At 45.2% G+C, this 14,383-nt stretch overlaps 1 long non-coding RNA gene across 3 annotated transcripts in view; it reads right to left on the bottom strand.

The window, feature by feature from the left end:
* Nucleotides 1-11,935, bottom strand: part of LOC139035929 (uncharacterized) — a 145,767-nt gene extending 133,832 nt beyond the window's left edge. For all 3 annotated transcript variants that reach the window (XR_011488581.1, XR_011488582.1, XR_011488583.1), the window contains exon 1: nucleotides 11,755-11,935. This is a non-coding gene — a long non-coding RNA (uncharacterized lncRNA). The remainder of the gene's footprint in view (nucleotides 1-11,754) is intronic.
* Between the last annotated feature and the right edge of the window lie 2,448 nt (nucleotides 11,936-14,383).

The following is a 14,383-nucleotide window of genomic DNA, read 5'->3' as shown; positions in this document are numbered from 1 at the left end:
TGATAGGACCAGATGCCATGATCTTCGTTTTTTAAATGTTGAGTTTTAAGCCACCTATTTCACTCTCATCTTTCACCTTCATCAAGAGGCTCTTTAGTTCCTCTTCACTTTCTGCCTTAAGGGTGGTGTCATTTGCATATCTGAGGTTATTGATATTTCTCCTGGCAATCTTGATTCCAGCTGGTGCTTCATCCAGCCCAGCATTTCACATGATGTACTCTGCATGTAAGTTAAATAAGCAGGGTGACAATACATAGCTTTGATGCACTCCTTTCCTAATTTCAACTGCTCCATTGTTCCACGTCCAGTTCTAACTGTTGCTTCTTGACCTGCATACAGGTTTCACAGGAAGCAGGTAAGGTGGTCTGGTATTCCCATCTCTTGAAGAATTTTCCACAGTTTGTTGTGAGCCACACAGTCAAAGGCTTTAGCATAGTCAATGAAGCAGAAGAATATGTTTTTCTGGATTTCTCCTGCTTTTTCTATGATCCAACGGATGTTGGCAATTTGATCACATTTGCTCACCACCTCCCCAAAGCTGGACAGATGAATCCTCACAGACATGAGATAAGTTTGCCTTTAATCTCCCCCCAGTTCATCCTTCAGCACATTCAACCACATTTCTAAGATGCTGCCTTCTGACCTAGGTTCTACTCTAGACCATCCCAGTCTGACCACACACCCATACAGCAAGCTCCTGCTACTATGTATATGCAGGATTATCATCTCCCTACCCCCAGGAGTCACCATCCACTTCTCAGTTCCTTAGGTTGGCTGGAAACAAGGAAACTAGTTCAAACTGCTTCCTCTACTCATCCCTCTCCCCACACTGGTCAGCAGGATCTGCAGCCTGATTTTTGAAAGCCAAATAATAATACTAATTCCAAGAGAATTAGTAGCAGGGGGGTAGCAGGGTGGTTTAGAGCATAAGTGCCTGGAATCAAATTATACCTCCATACTTACTACCTGTGTGACCTTGAGGAAGTTACTTAACATCTCTGTGCCTCAGGTTTTTCTAAAAGGGATGATAACAATGCTTCCCATGTAGAATTGTTCTCACAATGTGTTAGTTACTATTAGAATGTAGTACACAGTGCCTGCAGACAGTAGGTACTCAGGAATATCATTAAGACAACCATATGATAGCAGCTGAAATGGCAACCCACTCCAGTATTCTTGCCTGGAAAATCCCCAGGACAGAGGAGCCTGGCACACTACAGTCCATGGGGTCGCAAAAGAATCAGACACGACTTAGTGACTAAACAACAATTTTTTTGAGCTCTTTTCCCATGCCAGACACCATGGTAAACATTTTATATATATTAAATCATATAATCCCAACTATCTACCTATCAAGCTATGCTATTATCCACATTTTACTGATGTGGAAACAAGGTTCAGAGTAGCTATGCCATTGGTCTAAAGTCACAACATGGGTAAGCAACCAAGAAAAATCTTTTATGTCTCCAGGAATGGTTGCCCAATGGTGAAAACCTGGGAAGTGTGAAACAAGGTTTGGTGTGGCTCAAAGGCTACTGAGGGTGCCTTCTAGGTGATCAGGCCAAGGCCAGTTCTTTCTTTTCCCTCATCCCAGAAACCTACAGGAAATACATAGTTTTCCTTGGGCCCCAAGATCTGATACTTGGAAGTCGAAACTCCACCTCTGTCTTCTCTGCCTGCCAGAGCTTGTCCTGAGCCATAAGGCCCTCTTCTTCCAGAAACTCTTTTAGGATCCTTCCCACACCCAACTGCAAAGAGGTTTCCCTCCTTCTCTATTAGAGTTCTACCTCAGTTACACTCTTTGGGTATATTAACTTTCTGACACCTTCTTTGTGTAGGTCTCTTCGCACATTGGATCTCATGAGCAGGTGTGGCTACCCGACAAAGGCAGAAGCATTGCCTTCAACCCTAGGCTACAAGGCCTAACCCAAGTGGTATCTGTCACAGCTACTCAGTAGAGTCAAGTGGCCTAACACTGATATGGACAGGAGAAGTCATCTCTCCCTGAATTTTACAGCAAGGGGCTCCAACCTGCTTCATTCACCCAGTCAGGCAGTGGAGGAACCAGACTCAAACCCAGGACTCTTGACTTCCAGGCCAGAACTCTCACACTGAGGACCTGAGGACTGTCTCCAGGATGCTTCAGGATACTGAATTAACAGGCAACATATACAAGAAGGGCCTTATACACACGCATTTCCCCACCACCACCATCCTCAGGATACTGCGTTCCCTGCTCATCTCCCTGGCCTGCTCACTCCTCTTCTCCTTCTTGTGATTTCTCTGCAATTACAGTCCAGTGTCTGTGGGTTTGCATCCCATCGATGAGACTGAAATGCCAGCCATTAGTCTCCATTCTTCACACTGTTAAATGAGAGGGCCAAGATTAATGAAGCATCTTCTCTCAATCAAGAAGCCATTTCAGGCTGTGCTTTTTAAGCCCAGTGAGTTGTGCAGATGAATTAATACTGCCTGACCTTTTTATTTTCCACTGGAGGATTGGCGGGGCTCCCCCTGTCCCCACACTGTTTGAGGAGCAAGCCTGCTCCCAGCCACTTGGTTCAGCAGCCAGGAGAGGGAGCCCAGAGGGAGGGTGTCGCCTCACAGCGCTGGGGGCAGATCATTCCTAGGAGTAGTTGGGTGAGGGGAAGCAGGTCGATGTAGCTTGGAGAGGCTCCTCCTACTCAATACACCCACACCTAACAAAACACAAAAGCAGGCAGAGGACCCGACAGGAAAGTGTTGCCAAGCCAAGCTCTTGATGTGCAGCAGGGGTCCCAGGGCCAAGACTGGAGCTAAGCCAGGGTAACATTCAAAACAGCTAACAAGAGAGGGTGCCATGAGCACGGACCCCCCAGGGCAGACGCCTGCCACGAACTGCCATAAGGCCAGCCAGGCACATCCCAGGGGCTATCAGCTGTGGACAGAGCATTTGTTCTCCCAAGAAATGAAGAAGGTTGGGGTGTTGATCCAGAGAGAGAAAAAAAGTAGGCAGAGAGGGAAGAGGATCAAGAAACACAAAGGAAGAGTTGAACTCAAGTCATGGGAAAAATCAAGGGACATTATCTAAAAGCAACATCTAATCTTAAATCTTAAGTTGCTTGTGTTTTTGCGAGAGAAATTACTCCCCCTTAGAGAAAGACTCTACACACAAATATCTGTCTGTGTTTGTGTGTGATATAGCAGGGGTGGGAGGGTTGTGGGGGGAAGGGGCTGAATTATACATCTGAATCCCCATATTTCTGGACAGGAAGGCATTCTAGAGTAGGGGACAGATGAGCTGGAACTTTCAGAATGAGTAGAAACTTTCCAGTGTGAAGATCTCTCTCCCCTATGCTTCAGAAGCGAATCTGTTCCTGTTTCTACTAAAGAATTAGCAAAGCTTTGTCAGTATCTGTACAGATCTCTTCCAAGGATGTGAGTTCCTTGTTGGAGGGGTCCTGCTTCTTTCATCTCTGCATCCTCAGTACCCAGCATATGTTTGGCCCAGAATCACTGGCCCATCTTTCCCACTAGGCTATAAATGTATTCAATCAAGAGCGTGTCGGAAGGTGGAAGAGAGGCTGATAATAATCATGGTGAGGGAGAGCTCATATGCAAGATGACGTTGATGAAGGCTATGCTCAAGACAGAAAGTACTGGAAGAAGAAACTGTGGATATTGGGTGGATGAGTAACAATTTCTGGCTCATCATCTCTTATTTCCTGAGTGAAACTTGTAAATGCTGTGTTTTTGTGCCCCTGAATGGACCAGTGTCACCACACATGCAATTACACACACCCACAGACCCACACACACACACCCCGATAACAATAATGATGATGGTGATATGAGTAGATTGGTGTTCAGAACTATAATGTGTGTTCTCAGTGGTACACATTTCAAAAGGAAGCCAGTGCTTGCATTTCTGTTTATTCCTTCAGTCAACTGAGCACCTCCTACATCCCAGCATCTTCGCTAGGTATCAGGATTAAATACAGTCCCTCTACCTCAAGAAAAGAAAGCAGCCACTTTAGACAGGAATCACATGAGATTTTTCTTAGTTTATGATATGTCATAGGAGCACAGGGCAAGGAAGGAGGAAGTGTGAGCTAGCTGAGCCCAGAAAGAGAGATGGGATTCAGGCAGGAAAAGGAGCAAGAAGGGCATCCTGGGGAGAGAGGTAGCGTGAGTGATAGTCTTATTTTCTTCGTTTGTATTTGGTACTGCTTTTATAGCATGTTAATACATATGTTTTTCTGCTTAAAAATTAAAAGCAGGGCTTCCCTGATGGCTCATTGGTAAAGAATCCACCTGCCAATGCAGGAGATATGGGTTCGGTCCCTGATCCGGGAAGATCCCACATGCCATGGGGCAACTCAGCCCATGAGCCACAACTGTTGAGCCTGCGCTCTAGAGCCTGCGAAACGCAACTACTGAAGCCGATGTACTCTAGAGCCCATGCTTCACAACAAAAGAAGCCAGCACTGAGAAGCCCACACACCGCAACTACAGAGTGACCCCCACTCACCGCAACCAGAGGAAAGCCCACACACCAAGGAAGACCCAGCACAGCCAAAAAGAAAGAAAGAAAGAAAATCACTTTTTAAGAAGAAAATGGCATTTAGAGCCTGGAGCCAGATATCGACGTTGTAGCAACAGATGAGCTACAAAAAGAAGGTGCCCTGGGAAGAAGGCTATGCTTACCACCTGCAGTGCCCTGTTAAGGAGTCTGGACTTTATTCAGCATGACTCCATGGAGGGTTTCTAAGCCTGGTGATGAGGGAACAGGAGAGCCAGAGGCACGCAGCTGGCCATTTCCTTGAGGCTGGGAAGACCTGTTTCCAAGGCAAGCTCCACTGGAAGGTCCACCCATCATCCCCAGGGCTCCCATGAGCACCGCCCTCCTGTGCAGACATTAGCACTTGGGCTGTGTGAGGGCCAGGAAGTACTTCACTCACATGAAATCATCCTTCTCCTATATTGTTTCTCTTTTCCAAAAAGAAAAGAAAAGCTGGTCTCCACCCTGGTTGTGTGCTCAGGTGTGGCCATCCTAGTGAGATCAGTGCGTGGGGTGGTCTCCATGGAAAGGCCATGTTGCTTTGCAGGGTGGAGGAGCAGAACCATCCCCACACCTGTCTGAGCCTGTACCTGGGCAAGCTCTGCATTTTCCAACAGGACTACGTAGTGCACATCGTCGAGAATGAGTGGGTCCACCCAGGAAAACTTGCATTAAAGACAAAGTTAGAAAAAAAGCCAGCAGGAGGCAAAACCCATTCATAACCCGAACAGAACCCAGCCACTCGCCATGGCCTTAAGGCTCACTCACAACTGAAACACCCAATCTAAATGTCTGCCTTATTTGGTGCTGCTTTTTATAGCCTATCAATAAATATTTTCTGTTTAAAAAAGATGTTTTGACTTCCTTGCAGGAACATGTACTCTCCTTATACAAAAAAAAAGAGAAAACTAAAGCTTAAAGATCAAATTTTTTAGCAAACTGATAGAAATCCAAAAGGGAAATATATTCTAAAATATGCAAAAACAAGGCTACACACACACACATATTCACCAAAAAAAAACTCACAGCAGCACATAAGCAACCCTCCAGCTCATTCTCCAGAGCTCCAGAAAACCTCCTTGCCCTTGGCAGTCAGGCCATGGAAGGCCCCCCCAAATCCCCCACCATCTGGCATTTTTGTCTGCAAAGCACAGGCCTTTCTACCCTGGGCTGCCTGCCCACCCTGCGGATGAGGCCAGGCACTGGTGAGGGCTGCCTGGGCTTTGCCTCCCTGCCATGGTAACCAACACATGCGCACGCGCACACATACACACACACACACACACACACACATATACACACACATGCATATGCATAGGCACACGCACATACACTCTCAGCCCTGCCTGCCTCCTGGCCCTGTCCCCATAGGCTCAGGCCAGGGCAGCCTTGACTGTCAGCTCTGTCCTAATCCCACCTACCCCACACAGCGGCCAAAAAGGCCCACATGTCAGGGAGGGGGTGGGGAGAGGAGAAACAGCCACAGGAAGGCAGCAGGACTCGAGGGAGGGAGCAAGGCCCTGGGGAGGGGGGGCACACAGGCAGGTGGCAGAGGGGCCCTCATTAGCTGGACCATCTGTCAAGAGTGAAGGAAAGGTACCCAGCTCTGCAGTCCAGGGCCCTGCTGTACATATACTCACGCACTCTCACACACATACAAGCACACACACAATTATACACACACACATAATGACATCCACCCATGCACACATACCCATAGCATTTGACACAGATTAAGATATACATATCCTCCCCTACATGTGCACACATAAATGTACACAAATGACAACTGCACACACATACACGAACATACATACACACCAATATGTAGTCACACACTCACATATATACCCATGCACAAAGATAAACATAACTGTATGTGCACATGTGATTAAGCTAACACCCATATGTAGTCAAACATGCATGCACAGACTCACACACATAAGCACATACTCCCACATGCCTACATTCTCTCTCCCATGCAACCCCACACCTGTGCACAAATCCATCCAGAGCTCTTCCCCACTGCCATCCTGCCAGGCCGCGGGTCCTCCACCTCCATGCTCTGTGCCCCTTTCATGCTCCATACCCTCTCTGCCACCCAACAGTCCTACAAGGCCTTGCTGCCCTGCCACTCAAGAGTCAGGAGAGCAAGGGGTGGCAAAGACTGGATGAGTAAGAATTCAACACCATAGTGAGAAGCATTGATCAGAGTCTTTTTCTGGGGATGCTTAAAATATAAGGAGAAAGAGAAGGCAACTAACACAATCAATGGCTCCCTGACTTCATTACTTTGCTAAAAGCAAGACCTAGACCACCAGAGGGCTACCTCCAAGGCCTGAGGCGCTGTTAACACATCACTTGATTGTGGTTGGGAAGATGGTAGGGTATGCAGGTTCATGGCACTGAGTTGGTCTGAGTCTCAGTAGCACCATACTTGGGTTGCATGATCTTTGTTTCTTAGCATCTCTGAACTAAGATGGGGATTATACCTTCCTCACCAGAGTACTGTGTAGTTTCATGAGATCACACCTGGACCATGATCACCTAGTGCCTGGTGCATGCTAAGATCTCAATAAACCTCATCTATTTTACTCTTGAAAACTATTATCCATATTTCAAAGTTTTATTAAAGAACCATAATCCAGGTGAGGGCTCCAGGTTATTTCAAAGTATCCTTTATTTAGAGAGATGCAGATGTAAAGAGACTTGTGCACATAGTGGGAGAAGGAAAGGGTAGGACAAACTCAAAGAGTAGCATTGAAATATATACACTACCACGGGTGAAACAGACAACTAATGGGAAGCTGCTATATAACATAAAGAGCTCATCTTGGGGTTCTCTGATGACCTAGAGAGGCGGGATGGGGATGGGGGGGTGGGAGGGAGGCTCAAAGGGGAGGGGATATATATACATATTTATATGTATATATATGTATTTATGGCCGATTCGTGTTATATGGCAGAAACCAACACAACATTGTAAAGCAATTTTCCTCCTACTAAAAATAAAAATAAATAAATGAAGTATCTTCTATTTCACATGAACCAAAATGGTGTCCCTGGGCTGAACTCCAAAGTCAGTACGGCCTGGCAGTACCAAACACCCACTGTTACCTGATCACGGTCTCCACCTACAGCCACGGAGGAGGCATAACCTCTGTTCCAGAAAGCTTAGCCTCCCCTGGAGAAGAAAGAGAGATGTGGAAACAAACACAGTAAAAGGAAATAGACTAAAAATGGAGGAAACAACCCACATTCATTTGCCAGTAGGGAAAATGAGACTTGGAGAGGCAAAATGACAATTTGCCTAAGGACGCACAGCTGATAAAGGGCAAGGCAGGGGCCTGAGCCCAGGCCTGTCTTGAGGTCAGATCTCATGCTCTTTCCACTGTAACGTGGGGCTCAGAGACTCCACTTCTAGAGCAAATATAAACTCTGGCCGATTGGGTGGTGGGTTCCTAGCAAGCATGGTCTAAACCTCTCAGCGTGACTCAGACTTGATAGAAATAAAAAGTTAGAGAGAATGAATAAAGAAAATAAAATGGGAAGTTTTAAATCTCTCATCCATAAACAAAGCAGAATACATAAACGACCCAGGAATGGCCCTCATAGGAGATAATACCATGCATTTTTACAGAGGGACTTACAAGACCTGAATAAATGGGAAGATGTGTTATATTTATATATTTTAAGACTGACTATGAAGAAAATGTTCTTTTGTCCAACTTTACACAGAATTTTAACCAATTCTAATCAAAATCCTAAGACCATTATTTTTTGAACTTAGAAAAATCGTTCTACGTTTCATCTGGAAGAATGAATAGATAAAGTTGGGCAAGAAAATACTGAAAAAAGAAAGCTAGTGTGGAACTTGGTATACTGGATATGAAAACTTATTTATACATCTATTAAATTTAAAACGTTGATATTGGTGCAAGAACACATAGGTCAATAAAACAGAATATGTAGCCAGAAACAGATATTGGTACTTGCGAGAACTTAATATCAAATCAAGGATGCTTCACAAACCAGTGAGAACAGGATGGATGATTCAATAAACAGACCTGGGGAAACTAGATACCTGGGGAAAAATCCTGTTAGCGTCTCACTTCACAGCATATATCCAAATAAAACAAACCTAGAAAAAACGTAGGTGACTATGTATCTAGTTTCCCTCTGAAAACAATCACAAATATTGGGAGGAGCCCCAATAGAAAAGATGAAGATTGAACTCTGAACAAATTTGAAACTTTGAAAGACAAAAATCAACATAAGACAATGGTTGCAGCTGGTTGATGGATACAGAGATGCATTCATCACTGTATTCACTCTGACTTTGTGTGTGTTTGAAAATGACCATGGTTAAAAATAAAAGTTTTAAAAAAACATAAATGTAAAAGGCAAACAACCATAGAGAAAAATACTTTTTTAACATCCATGGGGCATATAAACCACTGTTATCTTTAAGGTGCAAAGTGCTCCTCCAAATGACTAACAAGCATCAGCAATTCTTTGGCCACCTAATATGAACAGCTGACTCATTGGAAAAGGCCTTGATGCCAGAAAAGACTGAAGGCAGAGGGAAAAGGGGGCAGCAGAGGATGAGATGGTTGGTTGAATGGCATCATCGACTTGCTGACTGAACAACAGCAAGCATCAGCAGACAGGAAGTGGCTGTGGATTACTCTCTGAGCACCCAGTCCCCCTTCCTTCTTCCTCACAGTCCTGGATTTCTATTGAAACCCACAAGTTCTGGGCATGCTGACTTCATCCCCAGCCCTGAGGAGATCATGTGACCTGACCACACCAATCAGTCCTCAGTCACTGTGATTGGCTTGGAAGGGGCACATGACCCCAACAGGATGAATCTCAGGGCTTCTAATGCGCATGGGGACTGAGCAGTTACTTCTTTCTTGCTGGACTTTAGTGGAGTCCCAGACGCTCTTGGGAGACCCCTAGGGCTGGGAGTGGTGAGAAGTCTCTCTGAAATAAAGCCCATGCTGGAAAACTGAGCCAAGAAGAGATGAAAGAGAGAAAGAGGGCTCAGTGATATTTGTTTGAATCCTGGACCAACTTTCACCTAAAGCTATATCTACTCCTATATAAATGCAAATAGACAAAAATTACTTCTGTTTTTTGGATTTCTGTTACCTGCAACCAGAAGCAACCAAACTAAAATGAGCTAAATGACCCTGAGAGTGTAGAGACTGGCAAGCCGGCATCGCCCCCAAAAGGGAGCAGTTGGCAGCTTTTGCAGGTGCCCCACAGGTGGGAAAGGAAGCTCAGCAGCGCTGCTGTGGGCAGGCTTCCCCTCATGCAGAGCTTGGGTAGGTCTCACCCGTGCTGTGGTTTCGGTTCTGGCTCATCTCCAAGCTGCCCCATAGCACCCTCCTCCTTCTCTCTCTGATGGAAGAGACTCAGATGCCACTTGGGCCCCTGGAGTCATCATAGCAGGCAGTCCCCCTCAGTAATGTAACTCACTCTGACTAGGAAGATGCTGAAGCATCTGGGGCCGGTGCTCTTGGGTTATTTTGTCAGAGACCCATAATATCCAATCTGAAGCTTCATTCTCCTGCCCTGAGCTTGGAGACCTGATCAGGGTCTCTTCCAGCAGAATGCCACCTCACTGGAGTAGACAGGGTGGCATGGGGGTGACCAAGAGCTATCTGGGTGTGGCCTCTTCTACTTTACAAGGCCAAAAGGAGACTTCCCTATGTACCCACAGAGGACCAAACTCAGGGACAGTTCAATCAGGACCCCTGTTGGACAAACCCAATCGTCAATTGTGTTCATCCACAGTGGCGAACATTTCTTTGTGGACCTGGAATGTCCAGGCCCATAGGCATGGTCCCTGCATGCATCTCAGTCTCTGCAGCAGCCTAGAAAGCATGATATTGGGGCCAATGAGGACACAGGTCATCCCCCAGGCGTGGGGAGGGCTGACGGTGTGAACTGCCACAGTCTAGGGTTGGTGCTGAGAGGACCCACCTTCTATCCTGGTCCCAGAATTCTGCCCCAACGTGTATTTGCCAAATTTGCTTCTAGGAATCCCACTTTTTAAGGCAGCACTTTTCCACAACCACTCATCTTTTTAAAAATTACTACTTTTCCTAGCTGTTATTTTTGCATTTTTTTCTAATTCCACTTTGAACATAATATTTGATAGACACAAAAGAATGTAACAAATATGTTAAAATGCACAATATGAAAATTACCTCCCCCAATCTACCACCCCATTTGAAAGCTAGAATATCAGCAGTAAGTTGTATCCGCCTATCCCACTGTCATACTTTGCCCCACTCAAAGCAGCCAAATCTTGATTTTTGTGTTTATCATTCATTTGCTTTTGGTGTAATCTTTTCATGTGAATGATTTATAAAATTGGAATCAAATTCTCTGCATCTTCTTATTTCACTTAACTTAATATGCTTCTAAGATGTATTCATGTTGTTCCAAATAGCTGAGATTCATTCACTTTCATTGCTGCATTACATTCCTTTGAGTAAATGTATTCTAATTTATATATCCATTCATCTGTCTACAGACATTTAAGTTGAGTTGGGAGTTTTCTGCTATACCAAACATGCTCCTGTAAACATTCCTATAACATTGGTACCCACCGGCAGAAACTCCCTGGGCACTGCTGGGTCAAAGTGAAAGAAAGTGAAAGTCACTCAGTCATGTCTGACTCTGCAACCTGATTGTCTATACAGTCCATGGAATTCTCTAGGCCAGAATACTGGAGTGGGTAGCCTTTCCCTTCTCCAGAGGATCTTCCCAACCCAGGGATCAAACCCAGGTCTCCCACATTGCAGGCAGCTCTTTACCAGCTGAGCCACAAGGGAAGTCCAAGAATACTGGAGTGGGTAGCCTATCCCTTCTCCAGCGGATCTTCCTGACCCAGGAATCAAACCGGGGTCTCCTGCATTGCAGGTAGATTCTTTACCAACTGAGCTATCAGGGAAGCCCAATGCTGGGACAGTCTATACTCAAATGTTCAGTTTCACAAGATTAGTTCTAACTGCATTCCTACATTCTCCCTTTAGGTGTGTGGTTGCCTGTATTATTATTCCCCATTACTCACTCCCCAACCTATAAGGGGATTGATTATTCTATTGATATCTGTGGTATGCAGTATCTTGCTTTGGAGGACATCTCCCTGCCAAGTGACTTGCTTTGACCAATGGAACATAAAAAGAAGTACCAAGTACCTTATCTAAGCAGAAAGTTTAAGGGTCATCACATGTTCTGCCTTTGCTCTTTTTCCCTCTGCATGAGATTTTCATGTTCCCAGTAGGAGCTATTGTTCCATCAGCCTGGACCCTAAAACAAAAAGAAAAGGAGCAGAGCTGCAGCCAACATAAATGATAAAAGACTTTGAGTGAAAGATAAAACTTTGTTGTTATAAGCCATTGAGTTTAGAGGCTATTTGTTACAGCATCATAACACAGCAAAGCCTGCCTGATACAAGACATTCCACTAATATTTACTGAGCATTTCCCACACATGAGGCATATTCTGGGTTCTGTGAAAGCAATGATGTATAAGATGGACAAGGCTTGTGACTTCATGGATGAAACTCTAGATAAGTTGCAGATCAAAAAGTCTCTAGAGATTCCCTAGTATAGCTCTCAAGAACAAACTCGTCAGTTAGAACTTTTCCCATCAGACGCAACATGCCTGATAAATAAACATGCAGTTTTCCCAAATCCTTTTCAGAACAAGGATGCTTGCTGAAGTTTGGACAGAGCGGGGAAAAGGCACGTTTGGGAAAGGCGGCTAAGAACTGAGCTTCTGCTCCAGAAGTGAGTAGACCTGAAGGAGCCCTGATCCACGACTGGTTCTGTCTGGATACATTTTTTAAGTGAGGCATAATTGACATAATAAATGCACAGACTTTTTAAAAAATGAAACATGTTCGTTGATTCTCAGAAAGTCCAGAACTACACTTGAAGCTCAGATAGACCCAGAAGCAAACAACAGACTCAGGGCCTGTTCTTTCTAGTCTCTCAGCTCTGTTCTCCTCTGTGTTTGTCTTCATTCTCAGACAGCCTCTTCTCTCATGGTGGCAAATGGACCACCACTCGATACAAGCTACTCCTTCATAACTCTAAGACCACCACTTCAAACAGAGGTCCTGGGCCTGACTCCCAGAGCCAAATTGGGCCAGAAGCCCAACCCTGAACCAACCAATGTCCAGGAAGATGAAATACATTGATTGGCCCAGGCCTGGGTCACACGCCACTCCTGGAGTTGGTGATGGGGTCACCCTAACCAAACTCCATGGGCTGAAAGCAGGGTACAGGTGGATACTCTCAGGGAAAATTAGGGTACACTTACTAGAAAGGGAAACAGATGCTGGACAGGCCAACCACAAATATCTATAAGCAACTCCATCCCCCTTCACAATGGTACACTGGAGCCACAGAAATTGGCTTGTGAGAGGCAATCGTACATCCCTTCCAAACTACACATTCAGTGGTATCACGTTAGTATGAAATCACCGTCATGAAAGTGCTTACATCATGGGAATAGGCAGGTGCTACACATCAGGGCTTTCATTTCCCCAGAGGTTGTTAACACATTTACTAACCCACCACTGCCCCATCCCTAAGTATCCTATTGTTATCATTCCAGCTCTGCCCCATCTCACAGCACCAATTGCACAAGTCCCTGGCCTCTCTGGGACTTGATTTTTCCCAATTATAAAATGCAAAAGTTAAATTCACTCCTTTTGATGATATCTTCCATCTCTGACAGCTGTGAGCCCCTAAAGAGTGTGTGTGTATGTGTGTATGCACACAAGTTCATGTTTGCTTTCTCTGCATCAGAAATCACAAATGCAGGCCTTGGCCATAAACTCCAATATAATTTGGTGAGCTGTACCTCTTGACTTGGGCTATTAAATCATTTTCGCTCCAAAGGTACACATGTTGTGGCATAAGGAGCAAACTGTTGACAGATGGTGGAGAAACTTCGCAGGCCCATAATTGAGACTTATTTTCATACATTCGTGCCAGTTTCAAATCTAATTGCCAATAAAACAATACTGTGATACTGCCACATCTAATACCTCTGCCACTCTCCAAAGTTACACTTGAATCCACTAGTAAATTCTAATCTCCCAGAGAAAAATATTTCCCCCTCTTCATCAGAAAAGCAGTGCTATAAATCCACGTACAGTGGTTCATTTTCAAATGCGAGCCTACTCTCCCTGGTCCCCAAAGAGCCCTCACTCGGCTAATGTTAGTGCCTGCCTGAGAGCTGTAGATATTCTTTGTTTACTTGACAGAGCACAGATGTGGTTTGGCACAGCAGCAGTGAGATCTTTTGCTGAGAAACACTCTGATGGACCAGTTCCTCTCCATCCTAGAATGACCCGTTACCACTTTTTGGACATCTTTTACCCCCACTAAGGTAATGTAGCTAGAGACCCAGCACCACCCATTGAGCAGGGTAAGATGGAGGAGCCCTGACCTCCCCTCCCCAGTTTTCTGTTTTCACCCTCCTGATGAAAAGGTTTGCAGATAGATCAACCCAGATCAATCAGGGCTGTAAACAAAAAACGGGCTTTTGGTGCGATGAAGACACGCAGGGGCAGGGTTCATTTGTGTCTACTAAAAAACGCAATCTGTCACCCCAAACCACAAGCCTGCTAATAGGAGTACCAGCCATCCTTCCCACGCCAGAGCTCTGCCTAGTTTATAAAGAAATCCTCATTGCAGACTGAGTCCACGCCATTTCTGAGCCCAGGGAAGGTGTGGTAAATACAGTGACTGTGGTCCTTGCCTACACGGTGTTCACATTAGCCCTGGCATGTGGGTTGTTATTTTTCCCATT

The sequence above is a fragment of the Odocoileus virginianus genome, chromosome 7 (assembly GCF_023699985.2).
Source record: "Odocoileus virginianus isolate 20LAN1187 ecotype Illinois chromosome 7, Ovbor_1.2, whole genome shotgun sequence".
Classification (NCBI taxonomy): Eukaryota; Metazoa; Chordata; class Mammalia; order Artiodactyla; family Cervidae; genus Odocoileus; species Odocoileus virginianus.
This window is presented reverse-complemented; position numbering and strand designations above follow the sequence as displayed.